The sequence below is a fragment of the Malaya genurostris genome, chromosome 3, assembly GCF_030247185.1.
Source record: "Malaya genurostris strain Urasoe2022 chromosome 3, Malgen_1.1, whole genome shotgun sequence".
Classification (NCBI taxonomy): domain Eukaryota; kingdom Metazoa; phylum Arthropoda; class Insecta; order Diptera; family Culicidae; genus Malaya; species Malaya genurostris.
In genome coordinates this window covers 236,860,245-236,884,096 of record NC_080572.1, presented here as the reverse complement: position 1 = coordinate 236,884,096, position 23,852 = coordinate 236,860,245, and the positions used below count along the sequence as shown (strand labels likewise).

The 23,852-nt window shown below is 36.7% G+C and overlaps 1 protein-coding gene across 8 annotated transcripts in view; it reads left to right on the top strand.

Annotated features, from left to right (window-relative positions):
* The window catches only part of LOC131434652 (uncharacterized), a 554,689-nt gene that overhangs the window by 224,479 nt on the left and 306,358 nt on the right, over positions 1-23,852 (top strand). For 4 of the 8 annotated variants that reach the window (XM_058601603.1, XM_058601602.1, XM_058601595.1 and 1 more), the window contains exon 1: positions 11,240-12,183. The exons of 3 other annotated variants lie outside the window; for them this stretch is intronic. The gene's annotated coding sequence lies outside the window, so the exon portion shown is untranslated. Of the gene's footprint in view, positions 1-3,428; positions 3,535-11,239; positions 12,184-23,852 lie in introns of those variants that run through there. One more of the 8 variants, XM_058601599.1, reaches the window with a different exon arrangement.

Below are 23,852 nucleotides of genomic sequence, written 5' to 3'. Positions count from 1 at the left end.
TGATGTCATTTTTTAGCTAAGGCACACTCAATTTCTATTCAACTAATGTTGAATTGTTTTGCGTTGACATTTCTCAAGAGTTTTTGGCTAATAAACTTGTTAATAAAACCAATTTCAATTTTGTTTTCTTTGTGCTGTATTTCAACAGTGATGGTGACAGATAGATGGAGTTAAATTTTCTGATTTTAAACACAAAATTAGTGCCAATGTGAATTTCGTGTTGGTATGAAATTTTGCTGGTTTGTGTCCAGGATATTCGCCAACTAAACACATTCTCTAAAAACAAGATTTTTTTTTCAGCAAAATAAATTCTGAATTTCTACTAATTTGGTAGTTATTTTGGAAATTTTGTTGTTAAAATCAACTAGTTCAAAAACAGTAATACGAATTATGCCCTTCCGAAAGGGTTATTTGCCGTTTTGGGTGCAACACGATGAAAAACCACAGTTTTGGCTGAATTTTGCTTCATGCCACTGTTCTAAAATTGTGCGGAAATGATATCAGCCAATATCGGTGCATTTTGTTCTACGTTCATTCGAAATCTTTTTTTGTTATGCTGATGCGGGAACTTAAGAAGTAAATGAGAATTGAGAAAAAGATTACGTGAAGTGTTGATACTTTAACCGAACCATTTCCAAACAAAAAAAGTCGAATAAAAATACTGAAAAAAATCCTTATCTACTGCATTAAACTAATTTGATTTGAAAAAACCTCTTTTTATTGAGTAGGTTCGTAAAAAAAGTTTACGTTTTTTGGAATTCGTTTCGTAAAAAAGATTACATCATTTGGGATTTGGTTCATAAAAAGAGTTACGTAAAACTAGGTGACGTAAAAAAAGCGTACGTAAATGGTAGTTTGAATGTATGACAAACAACAATCGAAAACACGACTTAGCTCAATAATTTTTTTAAAACCTAAGCAAATATTTTCAAAGTTAGTATATTTACTCAAAAATTACCGTGGTCCCGATTAATAATAGTTCGCAGATCCGCTGAAGATTTAGTGTCATCTCGAAAATCGATTTACAAAACAAACCATTATTGATTTTGATAAAATTTAAGTTGATTAAATTCCTCTACCAACCGATCATACATTGCCAGAAGGAAAAAAAGTTTTTCCTACAAAAACTATTTCTTGTTCAAACTGAATTTTTTATTCAGTGTCTTTTTATTAAAAATAAACTCAACCGAAAAAGTCATAATCATCAAAGATTCTAATGTATCTTAATTTTTGTGGAAAATTTCACCGAATACCTTGTTGCTAGTTGCCCGATATTTGCAGAAAGTATCATTGTTGGATAAAAAATACTTTTGTTAGAGAAACTTTTTTCCCTTCGAAACGCCCATCTTACAATGTATGGAAGGTTGGCAGGGAACATAATTTTTTATGTTGGGACAAAATTTCATTCAAATAAAGAATGCCGTTTTTTTGTAATTTTACTTCAAATTTTTAAGATCGATTTTTTTCAGTGTAAAATTCGACTAGTAATTTTTTCAGTATTTTCATTCGAAAATTAAACTTATTTTGTACATTTTACGTTACCCGCATAACAAATTCTTTGTACGATTTGTCATTTTTCTACCCTAATTAAGGGCAAAAAAGTTGTAAAAATGTCTAGTCCTTTCCAAAAGATAGTCTAGATCAATTTTGGAAAAAAAATAAAGTGAGCAAATTTGTGTGTTAAAGTCTGTACGTTGCCAATTCCGAACATGATTTTGCGCGAAATTCGTATATTAGAAACCTACACTGAAAAAATCGGGTTTCAAAATTTAAAGTCAATTCACAAAAAAAAAACACCAGTTTCAGGAAAAAAAGTGTAGAAGTAAATCTTTTTCTTGTCCATTCTTGATACTTTTTGCAAATATCGGGTGACAAGTATTCTGTGAAATCTCCTCTCAAATTAAGATTAATTAAATTAATGACTTTCAGTTTAGTTTATCTTTCGATAGAAAAGACACTGCAATTTTTTTTTGTCAAGAAAACAATATTTTTTTTTTTTGTAAATTTATTAAAATTATTAGTCAATTTTTTTCAGTGTATGACTCGATATGGAAGGTTTTTCGGCATTTTCATTGAAAAATTCGAGTAATTTGGTAAAAATCAAGAGTGTAATACTTTGTTTGTATGCTTCATCATTTTTCGTCAACTATTTTAATAAAAATGGTTAGAACAGTTTAGCCTTTTTAAATCTAGTCCAGGCAGTCGAAATTTTTTCCAGAACGAATAGCTAACCAATTGTCATAATCAAGTTTCAAGTTTTAGGGAAAAGTGTGAATTTACTTCTCGGCCAGTAATAATTTCGTAACGGGACTTATTCCATGCAAAGAACCATTACTGGTAAAATTCTGTTCGTTTAAAACTAAATTTTTTTACAATTGATTATTATTATTTTACAGACATGTGAGCTCAGCTAGATTATGATGCAAAATTACAACTACTGCTAATGCATCCTACTCGTGACTGCTGTCGAACAATCGGACATTGAAACCGAGTGCCTCAATAGATTACAGCTCCATGCACATTTTGCCTGAGGCCTATATTCTACACACAAAAAAAACCCCAAGCGCAACATCATCTAATTGTCACTAAGCCTGCCGATGATGTTCTGTGTTCCGCTTCGCTGATAATCATAACAGCTGGTGCCCTCGCGGGACAGGCCAAGCGAGTCATCAGTGCAATAGTGTCATCATTTCGGGGCCTTATCTCCGAATGGAGCGATTCGTACATGCACCACAGCAAAATATCCGTGTGAGCTTGGAATATTGTATATTTTGATTCCCTTTGCGTGAGACAGATTGTGTCAGGCTTGCGAAAGCCGAAAAATTCCGTGGAATTCGAAACATTATCATCGCACACAGACAACATCCGTCATCGCAACGGCGCGGGCCACCACATTGAATCATCCTTCCGGTTGCAAAACTCGGAACAGTTGGAATGTGAGGTGTGATCATTTGGAAGCCCTTTGAAAACCACTTCCCGACAAAACAATGCTGCTTATAGTAAATTTCCATATTTCAGATATCATGTATCATCCGAATCACATAAATTCAAATCAACGAGATGGTGATTTTTATAATGGTTTTGATTTTAATTTTATTAGACCCTGACCGCCATTCCAACTCCTGTTGGAATTTTATTATTATTCATATTGTTTTCTGTCAGAGAAAAAAGTAAAATATGAAAGACATTTGTAACTGATTTCCGGCATGCTCTGCCGTAAGTAATTAGACTTAATTTCATGACTCAGACCTACTGGTCAATATCCAATGCAATATTAATTAAAAGAGATATCGGATATTGACATTGACAGATTTGACAGAATGGACCAATTTGATAGAATTGACAGACGCAGTAACACTTCAGCTTCGTATCATAATCACACTGAAAACACCGTCCACTAACTTTCATTTCAAACCAATCAATTACAGGTAATTCACATCAAAACTATCATCCCGGCAGGAAAAAAAGTCACCGTTCCTCGATCAGGAGGCGAAAACATTAGGCGTGTATCAGAATAGGAATACTTCCCGAGAGGTTAGTGGACTTGCAGTGGGAAATACACACAAAGCGATCGACAGCAGAACGACGACGATGACGACGCTGATGACGGTGATGATGACGATAACGCGACCCAAACGAAAAACCCTTCTGCTCACGATCATGGCTGTAATGGCATCGACTTGGCTGCTGGCAGCGGCGGCCAGTTTTCAATACACTTCTTGTTTGTTTGCTTCTCTTCTGATTCATCATCATCGTCATCACCCGGCAGTCGGCCGCGCTTCGCTCTCGCTTCGACCGCAGGCAGGAGTCGCCGACAATACGCGGCTCTCGCAGAATGATCTGTTATTTCTCGCTCACCGTTTTCGGTTCTACTGCTGCTTCTGTTGCTGTTGCTTTTCTTATTGCTTGTTGGTTATAGCTGTCTCTACCAGGGGGAATCATCTTCGTTCACGAAGCATGCCGGGCAATGATGGGAGCGGTTGTGCAAAGGTAGCATAAACAGAGCGAAGAACGGAGAGAGTGAGTATGGACGCAATTCGTTCCGTACGCTGGTGTCTGCATAGATGTTTTTATTTTCACGCACTTTAGCAGATATTTCTCTTTCGCTCTCGAGTAAAATAATTATTTTTCTTTCATAACGTGAGATATTTTCGTACTGAGATGTTTTATTTGGTGAGGCCGTATTCGGTTGGTGAGATTCCTGGAAGTGTTGCCGACAATGTACCAAAGATATTCAAATTACTTTTACGCAATTCTAACCAAGTTTAAGTTTTGCAAAAGAATTAATTATTAGCGGGAAATTGAATTTAAAGTTTATTCTATAGAGCAAATTCTGTAATACCAAGTTCCAGATATTATTAGATCCATGCTGAAAACTTGTCTGTCTACGTAGTCTCATTATTTTTATTCATAATTACTATTTCAAATTTATTATTATTATTATTATTTGATTCGATGACACCTCCCGGTGAACTTTCAAAGTTAACGATATAACTAAACTAACTTTCAACACAAATATCTTCTTGAAAAACAAAATTCATCTCGACTACTTATCAATGTTGCTCGAATGTCAAAAAAACACGACGAATGTCAATGATCATCGCTAGCTTCCCTTCGCCTTTGTTCGATAATCGTTCTGGTATTCGGACTTATCCGTATATTCGGGTGTGAACGAAGCAGACGCTGCTTCGTTACTCGCACGAATATCTATTCCTTGCAGTTGTTATTCGCATTGGACATACCCCCGAATGACTTAAAGCGAATATGGAACAAATATTCATACAGCGATCATCGCCAAACCTAATTCGCGATGATCGTTCGTGTTGTCTTTAAAACAAGCAAATTAAGACGTTTCCCCCCGCACTATTACCATAGTCTTATGTGTATGTGATGAACCATATTCCAACACTCTCCCATTGCTGCTACCCAACGAGATATGATTAATTTATTAGATGAAGAAAGCTTCGCGAAGAATGGAAACCAACGATCTTCGCAGTGACGCTATTCGAACCAATTAGAAGAATAAAATAAATGAACGAATGACAAACGAATGTATAAAACGAACATGCACGATGTATATCAGCAGCGACGAATGTATTAGTATATTCGGGTTCTCTACGATTATTGCTTATTCCTTTTCACCCTTCTCTCTTTCGTGCAGTGAATAGTTCAACGTTGTTCAAGACTGGCATATTCGAAGGCAGTATAATCCCAAGCGAGGATGCGTGAATGAATTAGTTACACGAAGAATATTTGCAACATTGCTACTTATTAAATGTTTCTAGTAACATTAAGACTGTGGACCATCTCGCGAATTATTTTAACTTTAAGGTAAAATTTGGCAGTCGAGCAGTTAGCAGTTTGTCGTTATCAAAAATAGCCCTGTTCGAGAGTATGATTATTTTTGACATTTCGATAGTTTAAAAAGTTCCAAATTTTGTTCTACATGGTTTATGAATGGTCTTACTAGTGCTGTGGAGTCCTCGCAGAATTTCTTATCTGAGAAGCTAGACACAATAGAGTCGGAATTCTAGGACTTAAAATCTGAGAATGAGCGTCTGCAGCTGGAAATCAATACATTAAGGCATTCACTATCTTTGCTGACTGCTACTGTTAATAAAATAGAAAACATATGCAAGGAAAATGTCAAATGTCTTGGTGTTAATTTGTCCCGTGATTCCGTTGTTTCGTCATCACGATTGTATTCGGGTTACAAAAATAATGAGGAGCGTCATTCCAATAAGAGTGGTCTTCAAAAACGAAGCGATTAGAGGAACAATTCCTGACAAAAAGCAGGAACATGGCCCTTTGATCGCTACTGTCATTGACAAATCATTAAAAGTTAATGGAACTGAAATGAAAGCAGCAGTTCACTAGGAGCTGTCTACTGCTTCTCTGGAACTCAGCCCCTTAGAGTTGTTCGAGCCATTGATGTTGATCAAGGCAACCAAAATCTCTAATGATCGACATTTTCAATCAAAAAGTTTAATCAATTGTCACACTTTTGAATCCGCAATTGCACGAGCGTCTGTTTAGATTGATCTTTATTAGGAACGAACACCGAACACGAGAACTCAGAATATAGACTCTATTTGTCTTGATTTATATTTGTTTTGTAGCCGACGAAATCACATCAATATCCCAAATGTATGCAATTATATTTTGTACATACTTGCAATACGGATTTCGATATTCAAGACTGACTGAGTTTTTTATGTTTTTTGCCTTTCTCATATAGAAAGGTTATGCAATCACTGTGAAAACCGACTTTTGAGCCGAGGCCCGGAGGGCCGAGTGTCATATACCATTCGACTCAGTTCGTCGAGTACGCAAAATGTCTGTGTGTGTGTGTGTGTGTGTGTGTGTATGTGCGTATGTGTGTATGTAACGTTTTTTTGCACTAACTTTTCTCGGAGATGGCTCAACCGATTTTCACAAACTTAGATTCAAATGAAAGGTCTTGTGGTCCCATACAAAATTCCTGAATTTTATTTGGATCCGACTTCCGGTTCCGGAATTATGGGGTAAAATGTGCAAAAATGGTTAAAATAAGTGCACTAACTTTTCTCAGAGATGGCTGAACCGATTTTCACAAACTTAGATTCAAATGAAAGGTCTTGAGGTCCCATAAAAAATTCCTGAATATTATTTGGATCCGACTTCCGGTTCGGGAGTTATGGGATAAAATGCGCAAAAAAAATTAAAATATGTGTTCTAACTTTTCTCATAGATGGCGCGACCAATTTTCACAAACTTAGGTTCAAATGAAAGGTCCTGTGGTCCCATACGTAATTCCTGAATTTCATGCGGATCCGACTTCCGGATCCGGAAATATAGGGTAAAATGGGTTAAAAATTGCATACCATCACTAAAACTGGGGAAAAACCTAAAAAAAAATTCTAAATCGACCTCAAATCTTTTCCAATTGATAGTTTTTATCAGTAGACGGTCAAACAAATCGATTTCGGTTATTCTTTTAAGAATCTAAGAAAATTATTTTGAAGAATACCACAGTATTATATATGACTAGCTGACCCATCGAGCTTCGTCTCGCCCAAAATTTTTTTATTCGAATTTATGTTTTCGGACAACAGAATTGTCAAACGACTAAGTGCTTCACGTATGTCTCCATTGTTTTTCTGATTACCTAACCTACAATTACGGGATGCGACACACTCGCTTTAGCTCAAAAAAAGGAGTGTCACAAAATATAATGTGAAAATGTGAAATACTTATATTAAAATTGAGCAAATGCACAGGTTGTCATCTCATCCTTTGAGTCAATTAACTGAACAGAGATCCTTCTCTCACGGTTTCGACGGAATGGATATAAGGTGCCACGTTTTCCGTTCCAGATGTGACTCTGTCCGGATACATGCGTTTTGACCATAATTTTGGATTGATAAACTTAACACAATGTTGCAGAGTTTCTTTTCTAGAGTTGTTCATTCGGTAGAGTAAGATATATTTACAATTTGTTTTTAGCCCAAGTAACCAAACGTTCGCAAAAAAGTATTTGGTTCAAGTAGCATACAAAACATTCCCAACAGTCCGTTTTTAATGAATTACTCAAACTTGAATGTTCACCCGACGCAACAGAACAAATATTGCAGTTCCTTGTACAGCTTTAAAGCAGCGAGAAAATTTTCTAGGAATATTTTCTGTACGTTCTAGTTGCTAAAAAGTACCACGCGTTCATTAAAGCTCTAATGAAGTCGATATTTTTCAGGTACTGTGGAACTTTTGGTTGCTTGGAGAGACGACGCTTAAATTTTAATTTGATTTTTATCTCACAAATTTTCACAATCTTTCACAGAATATGAAACAAAAAATGGCAGTCTCAATCCATTATGGTAATCACCTTGAACATTGATCTAATTGCCACTTATTATGTGCGCTTAGTGTAATCTAAAACATTCGAAAGTAAAATGCAAGGAAGATCTCTTAGTTTGACCTTAGCGCTTCTAAAGCACAGTATTTTCATTGCTTCATTCAAAAATTTTCTGATTTCTGATTCATCTGATTTCATTATATACAATTCTTCAACTGGATATCAGAATTTTTCTTCTACCTGCAGCGGTCATACAGTCATATGCAATCTGTCATTAATTTATTTACCAAGCAATAATTTTGATACCCAATTAATCACGTATGCATAAAAATTCTCCACAAAACATCTCGATGCGCGCCAAAAGATTCTTTCAACGATCTAGTATTCCTTTTTTCGACGGCCAAACACTTATGCAACTCATTATGCGCCAAAAATACCTATCGATGATCTAGCAAGCATAGACGACTTTTTCAACGGAAAATTCCATTGTCCATACAAAATAATTTTATTGATTGTTCCCACTTTTCCGGCAAGTTTTTCTAATTTTTTTGATGTACGAACCCGGTGGGGGTAAAAACTGATCAAACAAAAAAAGAATCATGTGAATCCGTCCATGCGTTCTTACGTGATGCGATTGCAAAGAATGATCTTTACATTTTTATATATATAGATAGTATGATTGATATGAGAAAGGCATCATTACACCACTAGGTGGATTAAAACAGGTTTTTTTCCTCAAAGTTATGCGTTTATTTTTGTTGTTATTATGCATTTCTTAAGAGTGCTCGCTTAGTTTCTTATGACTTCTGCTTAGATAGTATTTTTGTACAATTATTAGTTTTCGAGTAAAACGAAGAGAAACAGTATTTTTCGTCGAAGACTTGAGGGCTTTTCATTGGCAGGAACATTTCTAAATCGTTTTAACTCGGGAACCGTTATGTGTACAAGTCCAAGTGGTGTCTAAAAGAAAGTTGTAGGAAATAGCCTGGACACTCCAAAGAAATCAGTGAAAAAATTACAGGGTTGTGTGCGAGATACGACCGAACATAATGACATTAAAAATGCAAATTTGAATCTCTCTCATCAACAGTTTTAAATTTGAAAAGTAGGCAAATAATTATGAAATACTAACGTCACTAATACATCATCGTCAACTGCGTTCAAGAAGTATGTATAACAATATTCTTTGTTTTTTTTTACGAAATTCGGCTCCCGTTCGAAAATAAAGATTTCTGTTCACGACTCACCGGTAATTCATTTTCTGCAAACCATAGGGTTACCACCTAAACGGGTCTAGTGAATTTCTGCCATGTCGCACGTATATTTCTCAAACATTAGTTTGAACAAATTACCGAGATACAAGCGCTTAAAATTAGGTCCAAAAATCAATTGCCGAAAGATCAGAATTGGCCTGCTAAATCCCGTAGAATCAACAGCTAATACATTCAATATACTCAAGCGAACATGACGACGCGACACAAAAACCAAACATCCAGCTCCGCTAGCAACTGACTGCCGATTAATGTTAAAAATTTAACATGACAAGATTTCATTTTGTATGAACGTTCATGCGATGCATGAGAGAACGATGCAGACCAACGGTCGAAACCATCAGTCGTGCACGAAAAATCGAAAAAATGACATCATTTGCTCTTCTGTGATAGGTTAATGAAAACATAGGTCGATTCTAACCAATTTTTCAATAGTACATATACTGAAACGACGTTGCCATACAGGGGCGGCAAGTTCCATGAAATATTAGGGGGGGGGGGGGGGGGGGGCACACAAAATTATTACTGCAGATCATAAAATTTTGCAAAATATAAAACATTTTTATAGAGGGAACGGAGGGGTTAAAGCAAATAAAAAACAACCAAGTTCAGTTTTTTTTCAGATTGTTGTGACACGATCACAAACAACCACCACTGTTCTAGTAATAACAAATATTCGAAAGTGGTAAAGTATAGCACATTTCACTTTGTAGTTAATTAGTTTAAAAATTTTAGTAACTTAGTTAAGAAATATGAGCGATTACGGAGACGAATTACGGGGATAACAGAAAAAAAGTTTCTTGAAAATTTCCAAATATTTAATCCAGTTGCTAAAATATTAGGAGGGCATGACCATTCCAATAAATCTTTTGGAGAGGCAAAAAGTTCCCTGTTGCCATACATGTTTAAGTTGAAAGTTGTCAGCAGGAAATTGCACACAATGCAAAAGCGAAAATCCAGCGATTGAGCGCATATACAATCCAGTCATCACCTCACTGGACGAGCTAGTTGTTTCATTCACAGGCAAGCATCAGCTAGGCCAAGAACTATTATGCAGCATATATTTATAGATTCCTCTTCATACTACGCAGAACGATGCGGTGTTTTTATGCATGACGCAAAGCTTCCTATGCAGTACAAGACAATGACATCATTTTGGTCAACTGGGATTGGTTGATGAAAACATAGGTCGATTCTAACCAATTCTCCAATAGTATGCTATTGAAATACTGAAGCGTTGTTGCCATACATGTTTAAGTTAAACGTTTCCTAATCGATTGGTTGTAAAATTATATCAATCCATCAACAAAGGACTGAGATATTAACGTTCAAAATTATATAGTATAATTGTATAGTGAAGAGTAAGGCATTTTTAATGCCAAAAACTTGATTCGAATCGGTCTCTCTATCAGTGCAAAACTAATGGTTGTGGCAGTTGCATTAGGGAATTTTTATCATTGTACGCTTGAAAAGAATGAATTCCTACCCTCGTTCTTCTTTTGTACTCGTCCAGTCAAACAGAAGAACTGATCAGTATATCTGCCTACATTGAAACCGTCGTTGGAGTATGCAAAGTAAATCGTGACAATTGAACCAATTTGTTCTGACTCGCGATCACAAACCTATCACTTATTTAAAGAAGGCTCCCCATATCAAAGTAAGACTTACGTTAAAAAAAACTCCTCAGGAATTTCTACGAATTTAACAATTTTGAAATCCAGGCTTCTGGAGAAATGATTCTAACAAGTTAATGGGGATACTACTGCGCTCATTGAAGAATGTTCATCAAGTCTACTAATGAAAAAATTATCTATTCAGAAGTTCACAATTTTTCACTATTTTGTATGACTGTATTATTATCAAAGTGCTAAGTTTTATTCCATTATTTAATCTCCAAGTTTTGTGTATTAGTTCTTTTTTAATCAATACTGAGTATGTTTACGTTCGAACGTTTCCGTATGTTCTCACTATATGTGGTGAGCCGCCCCGACTGGATGAGACAAACCGCTCACATCGATCACATCTCTCTCCGGTTCGGTTCACTCACACAACTCCCATACTCCGCTCTCAACTCCCGAGGGACCGAAGGTACGACTTGCTCCGCCGAAGGTGCTGCTGATGGTTGCTCGCAGCTTAGTCAGCCTATCGCCAGCAGTGAAAACGGTTCTTCGGTTCGGTCGATACGAAAGTTCAAAGCTCGTCTTCAGCCGCTGTCCGTCATCAGTGTCTGCTATCCTATCCGCTTTTGTAACTAGACCGGTTTAGCTGGGTTCTAGGATTTTGTAACGGGAGTGCGTTTAGGGACTACGTATTCCCACTCTCGCTACCCCCCGGTCGGCACAAGCTCGGTAGTTCCATTCATCCCATACCCATTGTTTGTGCATTCGGTGGGCCAATCGGCAATCCGGTTTATCGAAGGTGTGTTTTCTGTCCCGTGTCAGTGTATTGGCAAGTGTGGGTGTGCGTTTATTATAGTCGGTGCTTCTGCTGCCGTTGCTGCCGTTACGCTTCCCCGTAGGGGAGGCAAAGATTCGCAGAAACAGGATTCTTACTTTCCTGTGAGTGATTTTGTGGTGCGGAGTTTTTGCCGGGCGAAAGAAAATAAAAAAAACGGAAGAAGATACGTTAGAATTCATTGTGCGAACGAGTGAAACAGTGGTGCGAAGCAGGGTACAACCGGGATCAATTAAAGCCGCAAGGTGATACTGACGGTGAATTTGTTGGGTATGCGAAAGCGAAGAGGTGAAGTTAGTGCCAGTGACTGGCGAGCGAAATTCAATTAAAATATCTCGGATTTTTCGGCTAAAGCAAACAAACCCTGAGTGAAGTGGTGGTGATTCGAGGTGTAGTAAGAAGAACATGTGCTGAAAGTTTTGTCGTGCAATTTCGCTTAATGTGTTAACAACAGATTGTTCGGGTGATCAGAAAGTCGAGGACAGCAGCTTGTGTAGGGGATTAATTTCCGTCCGACTACGATCACATCTCGTTTTTCTGCAGCAGGATTTATTCCCGGAACCTTGATTTGCACTTCCATTTCGACTGCTGCTGCAGCAACAACAACGTACAGCACAAAACTAAAAGGTAAAGAAGAGAGAGAGAGAATCAGAAATCGAAGGGTGAATGAATGAATGAAGCAGCGCACTTCGTCCGAGCCCTTGAATTCTTTCCATTCAACGCAGAAGAAGGGGGTTGGTTCCACTGGCCGCGCACCAGTTTCCCCCTCGGTTCCGATCGTACTTTTGTGCAACTTTAAGCAGGACATTCATGCCGGCTCATTCATTTTAGTCACTGACAAACGTGCACATTCTTGGCCGAAAAGTCGGCATGCTAAAACCTATCCATTTACCTGCGACGACGACGACGACGACTGTCACAGTACGGCCCGAACGGGGACAAGCCGTCTTGTAGTCTCGTTAGCCTCCGCAGGCCAACAACAATACGCCGAAAACACTTTTGCCCAGTCGGGGCCCCCGTCGGACAGACTCGTGATCGTTGATTTGCCGTGATTGACTTCGATTGATTGCTTTCATTGATCTCAATTATCCTCGGCCTGTCGCTGTCATGACCGTAGTCAGGCTTATTACGAGCTGGAACACAGTACCTACCCGCTTTCTCTTTCAATTATGCTTTCCCGGGATGACTGTCCACTTTACGGCCGAGCACTATTGAACTAATGAGCAGAATAAACAGTTTTCGTGGGTATTGAATGGAAGGTGTTTTTTCTTCTATGCTTGGCACATAATCGAAACATTGAGCACGTTTATCTGCTTATTTGAATGAAAATGTGGCCTAATTTTTTTAATGGCAACGAAATTCGCTTTGTTTTTGGTTCAGACAATGAACAAACTGCTATGCAGTTTTAATAGAAAGCATTGAGCAGTATGTACTTTAGCTAAAAATGCCAGAGTCCATTCGGCAGTCTATGCTACTGCATAAGCCGAATTGCAGTTGACCAATCAACTTGGATCGAATCAAATATCTGACTAGAATGTTAATGTTTGTCCAATGCAGTACTATATGCCAGGTGGATAACGTGTATTTAGCTTACTCAAGCTCAAACATGCAATCTGTTACGGCTATATACTAGTGCATACACAGATAAATACTGAAAAAGTGGGTAGTACGATTTTGATGCGATCACGAATATCACTCACTAAGAAGAAATATACAACTGTGTTTTTCGGTGTTCTGTTGCCGGGAATAAAAAGAAGGAAGAGCGATCGTTATAAACATTACATACCGAAACCGTTCTGCCATGTTACCGTACTTTTCTTGATTCCAGTAATTCGATCTACAAATACAGGATATTCTAACCACTAGACAATATGGGACAAAAATCAATTTATGATCATTTTTAACTAGGGCTATTGTACCATTGTCGCAAAATAATATTGCCGAATACTCTACTTTCAATCAACGAATTGTGATAAAATCGGATACAATAGTTTTGCTTCGGTTCTAAGAAGCAATACCGCAGCAAAAATAGCTCCAAAATTATTTAATGCACTGATGTCTTGTTTTTTTTACACGAGGGATACGTACCGCACGAAAAAAAATTGTGTTACCGAATGTTTTAAAAAATTCATGAAACATCGAGATATGGTGTTATCTCGACCAACAAGGAATGGTTGAAAAAGTCTATTTTGGGATTTCCGAAATAAACTTTTTTTTGTTTCCAAGCGTCCAAGAAATGCATGGAACGTCTAGATCTGGTGTAATCTCAAGAAATATCTTTTCGAAAAAATCGAAACTTTTGACGTGAATACGGCTTAATGTGGGGCCCTTCACAAAATTCACCCGATCGAAGTAAGGGGTAGAACTTAATCGTGAATATCTCAAGCTGTGCTAACGGTATCAACAAATTATAGTCTCCATACTATCAAAAATATTATCAGCAATTTATGATAAAATTTTCAACAGTATGAGATAATCATAAATAACTCAAAAAAATAGTTTTCTCAAATTTTAGGACACAATGAAAATAACTCATAATACTAGTTTGTCTTTCTCGTGACTGCGACGACGGTTCTGAGGTACTCAGGCAAATGTCAGTCCCGATGTTCAACTGAACGACTATTAAACAAACAACAAAACAGACCTTCTGCGTGGTATAAAGCCTCAAACGCTTAGGTTGCGCTCTCATTCACTTTTCGAATGTCCTGTCGAGCAGTTGGCTTCTCAAACAGCAACAACCGATTATCAGAAATCGCATTCAGCTTATGAATACAGGATCTGGATTCCGGAACTCCAAAATTTGGATTAGACTCAGGAACAAAATCCTTAAACCGAATACTTAAATTTTAGTCCACCTGAATTCTGAGCTTTTTTCGGTTTCAAAATTTATCTTAAGAATTTAGAGTTCCAGATTATAGGTTCATTACGACTCTGGAACTGAATTCTATTTTTAGATTTTGGAACTGGTTTCTTGACTAGATTTTGGGACTGAACTTAATTTATCTATGGAATTTGAATCCAGAATTCTGATCAAGGACTTCAACGTCAGAATTCTAGAACTAAATGTTGGTTCTGAACTCTGAACCAAAATTTAGCAACTGACTTCTGAACCAGAATTTAATTTCAGAATTTTCTTAATCGAATTCCTAAATTTAGTTTCAGAATTGATTTCCAGAATTCAAAATCGCCATGCTAGGCTAATTTCGGAATTTGGATTCTGGAACTGGATTTTGGAACTGAATTTAGTTCCTTTATTCAGGTTCGGAATTCAAGTTCAAAATTCAAATCTAAAATTTCTGGATACTGAAATGACTGTCCAATTCTAAATTCTAGAACTGAGTTTGTGAATTGAATTCTTGATCTGTATTTCGAATCAGGACTTTTCAATCTTGTTTTATATTCAAAATTTCGTTCTTGAATTCAGTTTCAGTTCCTTAATCTTGGTCCAGAGTTTTTTAGTATATAAATAAATAAATGATGGCAAAAAGTACTCCACAATGGTAAACATCGGGTAAATTTCGCAAATCGGCAATTTTTAGAACCATGAAAATATCAAAGAATTTTGCGAAGTTTTCCTCTACTAAGTATATAAAATATATAAGTATATAAAGCTATCAATTTTATTCGTATTCACGTCATCCAGCTATAACTGTGACATTACTCATCCGTCTTTTTTTTAAGTATCAGAGTTGACTTGAAAACACAATTCGGCATAACATCAGATTTTCTGTGAATCTCTAAGACAAAACAAGAAATTTTGTAAGATAAACAAGACAAAACAAAATCGCAAAGTTTGGCAAATTCGCATAAAAAACAGCGTAACTTCTGAACCTGCAACTGAAAGACGTATTCACATCAATGAAATAAATTTCTCGAGATAGTTGTGCATGAGTCGGGATACCAAGAAACTTTATCCTTCATGGTGATCCTTGGCTGTTCGATAGAACTTGCATTGAAAGATTACGAGGGCCGATTCAAACTGAGGGTTTCATTTTCCTCGTTTTAGACGCTACCCAGACCTTTGCGTGCTTCTAGTCATTGTCCTCTTGAAGTACGCAATTTCTGTTGTCAGATCGATAGATTTCATTTCATAAAGTTTCGTTTGAAGATTACCAGCAAATTCGACGCGAGAAATCTGTTTTCTCGCTCTGAGAAACATTTTCGAACGTTTACTTCACTGGACGTTTGACAATGCACTGATTGATATCGGTACTGTTTTTCAACCAGACACGTTTCATTCGAACCCACGCTCAAACATTATCCGGAATAATCAATTTCAACCAATCATTAGTATGCTTTACTGTCTGAATCAGTTTCTCCATACAAGCAAAATTGTCGAGTTTGAAAAATGTAGATTTATTTCTTTGAAAAGTCGTCTGATAATGTTCATTTCCTGGGAAGTTTGACACTGGTTCTGCTAAGACGGAGTGTAAAATTTTTTAAACTTGTTTTCCAAATTAAGGAAAGTGGTGACCATATTTGTCGCTTTGTACCATTTCACCAACTTCTCAACGTACATCTTCGACTTGAGCAATCGCAGAATACGGTAATTTTGGTCATTTTGCTTGACTGCACAGGAAGCCTTCTCGTACCCGGAACTTATTTCAATAAACGACTCTTCTCTTCGAAATTTCGAGCAACTTTGAGGTGAATAGGTAGCTGATCGATTAATCGGTCCGACATTTTTCGTAATACGAAGAACGGTAATTACTGGACATCGAAAATTCCATATTTGCATAAACGATTTCACTATTCTTTACGTTTCGTCTTCGACTCGTCAGTGCAGAGCAGTTCAAATTGAACTGTCATTCGTAAATAGCGTAAACTTTACGTCTGCTTAGCGGCTCAAATTAAACAGTTTAGGTTTGCACTAAGAAGTTCTATTTGAACTGGCTTGCACTGACGCGTCGAAGATAAAACTTTAAGAATAGTTCATAAGAATGGTTTGAACCCTTCTGAAAATTTATCTTGGTTATGTATCTGCAGTTGTTAATTTGCAGATTGCTCAAGAATTAATGTGTGAAAAAGTGGGAAAGTAATCAAAATACAAACTACATTGAATCTTATATAGAGAAACGATTTTTATATTCGTATTTTTCTCTTGCCCCAATAACCATGGGAGTACTAGAAAATTCATGAAACGCGATTTATACTTTTAAAAAAGTTGTCAAAAGCTGCTCTTGGTTTCGTTTTTTTTAACAAATTCGATTTAACATACGAATAATACAAATTTCTAACCCGCTTATCATTACTGCACCGCGCAGTCCATTGGCGGATCTGGGCCAAATAAAACCAATTCCAGAACGCTTATAACTGTAATTATTTCAAAACGCATTTCGCTCGCAATCAGCTTCCGCTCAGGGTCAAAGATGTCATCGGAAAGCATTATTCTAATTCTCAATAATCCCAACTTTATTGACGAGTCACCAGCTCCTATCGGTCTATCGTCGAATGTTTTCGAACCAGGGAGACGTCGGCAGATGGTTAAAAAAATGCAAATCGAGATTTAAGCAACTCGACGGTGGCCGGCCGACCAACAATCAAAGCAAAATATAAATAAAACAAAAATTTTTCTCCGCTGCCGATTCATTTATTTTACTGCTCCGATTTCGATGCGAGCTGGTGATGTGCGGCGGATGTAAACCCGAGACGGTCTGATGTAGCATTAAAAATGAAAAAAAAAGCGAAAACAACAATTCCTGTCGCGTATATCCAATCGCGTTAGGTTTTGTATTTTGCAGGACCAGGAGAACATCCAAAGTCCAATTCAGTGAGCCGTTCCCGTAATGCACGAGCGTTGTTGAGACAGCTTAATTGAATTGTCCGTTTCCCGGAATGTTTCCACACGGCATTTGAAAATCCCTGACATTTTCATCACCGGCTTTGTAATCAATCTCAATTGAAAGTTTTTCCGCAGTGCCCGGTGTTGGTCAATTTGACACGGTTCGCTCCTGGCACCCTGGCACGTGAATCGGCTGCGGTTACCACAATTAAAAAAAATACAAAAAAAACGAAAACAAAAATGCCGACAGCAGTTTCCGAAACACACTACTCGAGTTCGCTTTTATTGCCCTTCGAAATATTTTCGTTGCCACTCGCACATTTACGCACACCACCTTCGGTTGCGGTTCTTCGGTCCGGCACGTACCCGGTTTTACAAGTGGTCGAATAAAAAATATTGTCGGCAATGAAAATTGTTTTTCTCTCGGCTTTCAAACACATATCGAGATTCATAGAATGGACATGAATATGGCCGTTATTGGGGTGTTGATATCGAAACAATCCTGAACCTGACATTTTTGCGGTGAACGTGACCCGATAGTTATGCGCTTGGCTTGAGCTTCATTGGTTTTCGCGAAAAAATGACAGCGCCAATTCGTGATGGTTCGATAGCTGACTCAGCCGGTTGTCCGACCAAGGGACGTATGATCAAGCAATTAAGTCAATTCGAGTGTGAACACGGATTGGGACGAGATGCCAGTGTTAGTTGGGACTTTAATTTATATCACGGTTCGATTTTTATTATAAAAATGTTGCTTGCAAATTTTTGCGAGCATTACGTTTCGCTTTGTGTACTTGGAAAACGAAAGTGACATACGAAGATCAAATCTCAGTGTTCCATTTTTTTGCGTATCCGTCAATTTCAGTTAAAATATTTGATTTCAATACTTTCGTAAATTGTTTTACCAATTTCTGACACACTTTTGAGTAATTCCAGAAATGTGTAGCAGGTCATCAGACTTCCAATTCAAATGAAACTTTTTTTACTTTTTTTACTGTCAAAGAAGTTTTAGAAAATCGATTGAGTACTACAACAAAATACACACTGAAAGAAAAATCGAACACTTTTTCAATAATTATAATATTAACTGAAAAATCAAATTTAAAAAATTCTCTTCAAACTTTTTGAAAGAAGGTTATGAACATACAGAAAGGTTATGAAATCACTGTAAAAACTGACCTTTGAACAGATGCCCGGAGGGCCGGGACGAGTTTCATATGCCATTCGGCTCAGTTCGTCGAGTACGCAAAAATTCTGTATGTAACGTTTTTTTACTTACTTTTCTCGGCGATGGCTGAACCGATTTTATCAAATTCAGGTTCAAATAAATGGTCTTATGACCCTTCACAAAACTTTTGAATTTCATCTAGATCCGACTTCCGGTTTCGGAATTATAGGATAAACATTTCTAGCAGTGATGCAAAACACGGAAAAATGGAGTTACTGGGGGCTCAAATCAGTTCCAATCTAGTGGCGTATCTAGGAGGAGGCGAAAGGGGCACTCGCCCCGGGACCTTTTTTTTTTTTGATCGACCAAGTCATCTTCCAGGAGATGGAGTTCAGATTTTTTTTCTCACTAACCAACGATGGGGGCAGTAAATCAAATAGGTACAAATAGTGATCACAAACTCAAAAATGGATCGAACTCACTTTTCACAGTGAAGCTTGGTCGATCTTAACAAACTTAGGATCAAAAGTGTTTCCATACATAACTCCTGAATTTTATCCGGATCTGACTTCCGGCTCTGAAACTACAAGAAGATGTATGTCTAAAATTTCAAACCGTCCTAAAAAGTGCACCGATACGTACATGCGGTGGTACGGAAGAATAAAACACAATACCGACTCTACGAACGTGATGTTCGATTTCGTACAAACGTTGAAGAAAACGAAAACCAACACTGAAACTCGATTTTTGAAAACCCAATCGAGTCCATTAGCACCGAGTACACATGAGCCCGAGTTCTGAAACGTTTTGAAGAAAACAGAATCACTGCACAGGCATGAATGACTGTTACCGTGTGTGTGTGTGCGTCCCGGGTTGGCGGTTCAATGCATAGGACGCTTTTCTAATCTGATTTCCTCGTTAGATACGGATCAAATTTAAAACAAGTTGACTTCGTTGAATACTAAACATCAAAACCATGGCTTTGGTGTTGAAATTTTGAATAATTTTTCCGTTAACTGAGCGCAATTTTTGGATTAAATGCTCCGAATAGTATTCAATATCGTAGAGAATTCCACAATTTGACCCATCTGAATGCCAGAAATGAACCCCGTACAGCATTTTGATAGTATGTTTTACTGGAATATACAAATCCGAAATGAAATAATCGACTTAAAAATTCTATATGTTTCTATGTTTGTGGCCGTTGGGACCGTCCATTTGTGAAAAAGCTACAAATAGAATCACATAAAAAGGTAGATCTTAACCAAAGTTGGTTCAGTATGGAATCAATCGGCACTGTAAGCAGTTCTGCTGCGGAACGTTCACAGAGCTAGTTTCGTTGCAAACAAGAGCGATTGCGTCATCTTGCAGCTGGTCTTTTGCATTGGAGCAAAATATAACGAAAAGTGGACAACGATGGGAAACATTACGCAAAATCAGCCCTTAAAATGACTCCAAATGTTATCTAAAGAACAATAAGTCAATCGTTAGTATAAAAGCACCGTTATAATTCTGGAAGTGAAGCAGTAAAAGTTGCGAAATTCACGTCTTCCAGTTATGTCTGTGACATTACTCAGTCGCCTTATTTTAAACTATTAATATGATGTATTAGGCTCTAGTGGTCACTTAAATAAGAACAGTTATTTTGCCCGTCGTTTTGAACACTGGTTTTGATTTATACGAAATAATATTTATGATATTTCTTGACAAAAAATCCTTTCGATCAAATACTATTTCGGCGAAATTATCTATTTGACGAAACGACTTTCGACAAAAATAGCTTTCGGCAAAATGACCCTCTCCAGTTTTGAGTAAAATTGGTCTCTTCATCCGTGCAAAACACATGGTTTTTGTGTACTGAAAGTTTGTGGAAATTTTCATCCAAATTGAGTCAAGCTTAAAAAGTTGATCCTGATTTTGCATCCTTTTCTACTGTAAATTTCATCTACAAAATCGAGTAAACTCCACAATATATCAATCAACAAATATTTTATCGAAAAGCTGAGACATAGTTGTACAGGATTATCGAATTAAAAACGTTTCACTTTTAATCTAACTTTCCACCGCACGCCAAAAATCGCCAAAGCTGATTTAAAAGTATACCGATAATCTAAATGTGATTTTTGGCCCACGATCAAAATTTCGATTGAAAATAAAACATTTTCAATTTGATTTGTTTTTCAATCATAAGATGAACTCCTAAAATTTTGCAACAAACATAATCCTATGTAAAACAGTTTCAGCTTATCGATGTATACGGAAAAAAGTGAGTACATGTTTTTGTCACACACACATACACCTCAACGCTGTGTTTTGTGGCAGGTGAACAGTGCAACGCATGCTGTACGCGTGTGCATTAGCCATATTCTGAGTAAAAGTTTTGTGATTTAAGAACTGCATGTTCTGGGTGTCATATCGAGTATTTCGAGGACGGTTTGTAGTTTATTAGAATTTTTTTGTTTCGTAAATTGCGCAGTAGTGCTTTATTCATTATATTCTACATTTTCGGTAGCTGTACCATGTATAAATGTTTAGACCACTAAAATTCATCACTGTCAGTCGTTAAAACGTGTTCTCGAACCGAAGAACCATGTCACGACATCTATGTAATAGTCTGGTAAGTCGTTGTCCTCCTGTAAAGTAAGTGAATCATCAACATGTGCTCTTTTCCTTTTCGGTCATCTGTCCCAGTGAACGATGAAGATTTGGTTATCCGGTAATGGTGGATATCATGCCATTGTCCTCAAAGTAACACGATGTAACGCAAAACAAAATAATTTTTTTTAAGATTCGAGGTGAATATGGTTCTGAGAAAATTTGTAGTGGTGCATGATTTTGTTGAAAGTACAAAAATTGCACTGGAATATTACCGAACCACATTATTCCTGACATCAACATACTACACGGAATGAGAAGTTCCAGGCCTAACAAAGAAAAAGTCGATTTTTTATCGTGAAAACTTTTTTATTCTTCAGTTAAATAACCATCTAAAGTGTTACACTTGACCCATCGGTCCTCCAATATTTTGATGCCCTCTAAAAAAAGATTTGTCAAGGTCTTCAAAATAGGCTTCCGTTTCTGCAATGACTTCAGCACTCGACGAAAGTGTCTTTTCCTGGAGAAACCTTTCCAGGTTTGTAAATAGATAGTAGTCGCTGAGGGCCAGGTCTGGAGAATACGGGAGATGGAGGACACGAAATTCGTCTTTTTCCATAGCTTGATGAAAACTATCTAGCAAGGTCCTGGAAGTGTAACACTTGTTACACTTGCCAAGATGCAATCTTTATAGTTCTTTAGATAACATTTAAGAGCCATATAGGTTAATTTGGCATAATGTTCCCCATCGTTGTCCACTTTTCGTTGTATTTTGCTCCAATGCAAACGACCAGCAGCCGGATGACGCAATCGATCTTCTTTGAAGGGAAACTGGCTATGCGAACGTACCGCAATTGTTACAATACTGAACTGTATTCTTGATACTGGATGATCATGTTCATATTTCCGTTGGCATGGAGCAAAAATTATGTTTCATGATCAAAAACTTATCACTCTCTCAGATGGTAACTACAAAATGAAATGAAACCAAATATTTTCATTTTATAACGCAAAATATTCGAATTATGGTATTTTCAGGGGTACTTTTTGAGAGGAGTCCACAAATATTTGGTAAATTGTTGTATCTAAAGCATATTGCAAGAGGATACCAAAAAACAAAATTTCCAAGAATAAAAAAAAAAAAATCGTAATATATCGTAAAAAATAAAAAAAATCGTAAATATATGAGATTCATAACAACTTTGTAAACCGAATGAGCAGATCTAAGCTCATGCCAAAAATTTTGATCTGTAACAAAGCATGAACAATTTCGCTATAGGCGAGTTATAAGTTAAGTTATAAGAGCATTTTGGTTATAAATTGATTGACGAAATTAACCGTCTTAAACAAAAAGCACAAATATGTCATATTAGTCAATTAAAAATAATCATGGTTTATTACCATCCATAGTTAGTGTCTGTTTTACTAGCGAACAAAACGTGTCGTGAGCCCACTGTTCTCAATCACTGCTGCTTTAGTTGCTTTTAAGAAATTATTTACAAATATAGACCGCGTGATTTGATTCTATCTCTAATTCTTCATGGCCTACTTTGACAAAAAATATAACCATAACTTATTTTTCTGAAGAGATACAACATCTTTTTCTTCTCCAAAGTCTTAGAACTATTGAAAATAATTTACTTTGTAAAATATACCAACAGTCTAGGTTTCGGATATACAAAGCGTTTTTATGGCAACCCCCTTAAAATCAGTTTTTTATTCATGACTTGTTTCGAGTTATTTTTTATGCATACTTTGTTTGGAATAATTGAAGAAAATAAAAAATCCCATATTTTTGTTGAGGGTAGCGCGTAGGTTTGTTGTTTCCTGGCAAAGTTATACAACATTTTACCCTTTTTTTACCTATGATAAAACCTTACACCGAAGCGAAATATGCAACTTTATGAAGCTGATTTTTACAAAATTTATAGTAAAAGATATGCCCAATACTATAAAAAAATCTTAGTGGAACTCGATGGAATTTTTTTTAGGCCTTTTAAAGTTAGTTTTAGTTAGTTGTTAGTTAGTTGAATTATGAAAACCCCCTTAAAACTAGTTTTTAATCATAACTTGTTTTAAGTTTTTTTTATACTTTCTTTGTTTGGAATAATTGTAGAAAATATAAAATCCCATAATTTTGTACAAAATATAAAATCCCATAATTTTCTTTCCTGGAAAAGCTATACATCATTTTAACTATATTTACCTAGGAAACCTTGTACCGAAGCGAAATATGCAACTTAATGCAGCAAACTCTTACAATACTTATAGGAAAATATATTCCTAATCCAATTTATTTTCCAATGAGAATATCTTAAATACTATTCGTGTGACTCATTTTGACTATTGCCTTACTGAAACTATGAATGGTTAAGAAACGGAGGGCGTCACGCGTCTGCTATTTTTGTAACTCACTTTTGCAGTGAGCGTAGAGATGGGCTATTCGCTCCTGAGCTATTCCAGTGAATCGAATCTTTAAAGTGAGCTGATAGCTCACAGCTCTTTTTGAAAGAACCGCAGTTCACCAGTTCACCGCACTGGTAAGCAGGGATGCCAGATTCACAGATTAATCTGTGTTTCACAGATTTTCGCACAGATTTTAAAAATGGCACAGATTTTCACAGATTGCTGAAAATGGTCTCAGATTTACACAGATTCTAAAATCGATCACAGATTTTTGAAATTGATCACAGTTTAGCACCAAAATTTACAGAGCGGTAGGAAATAGCGATACCTTTTTTTTTTGCTTAC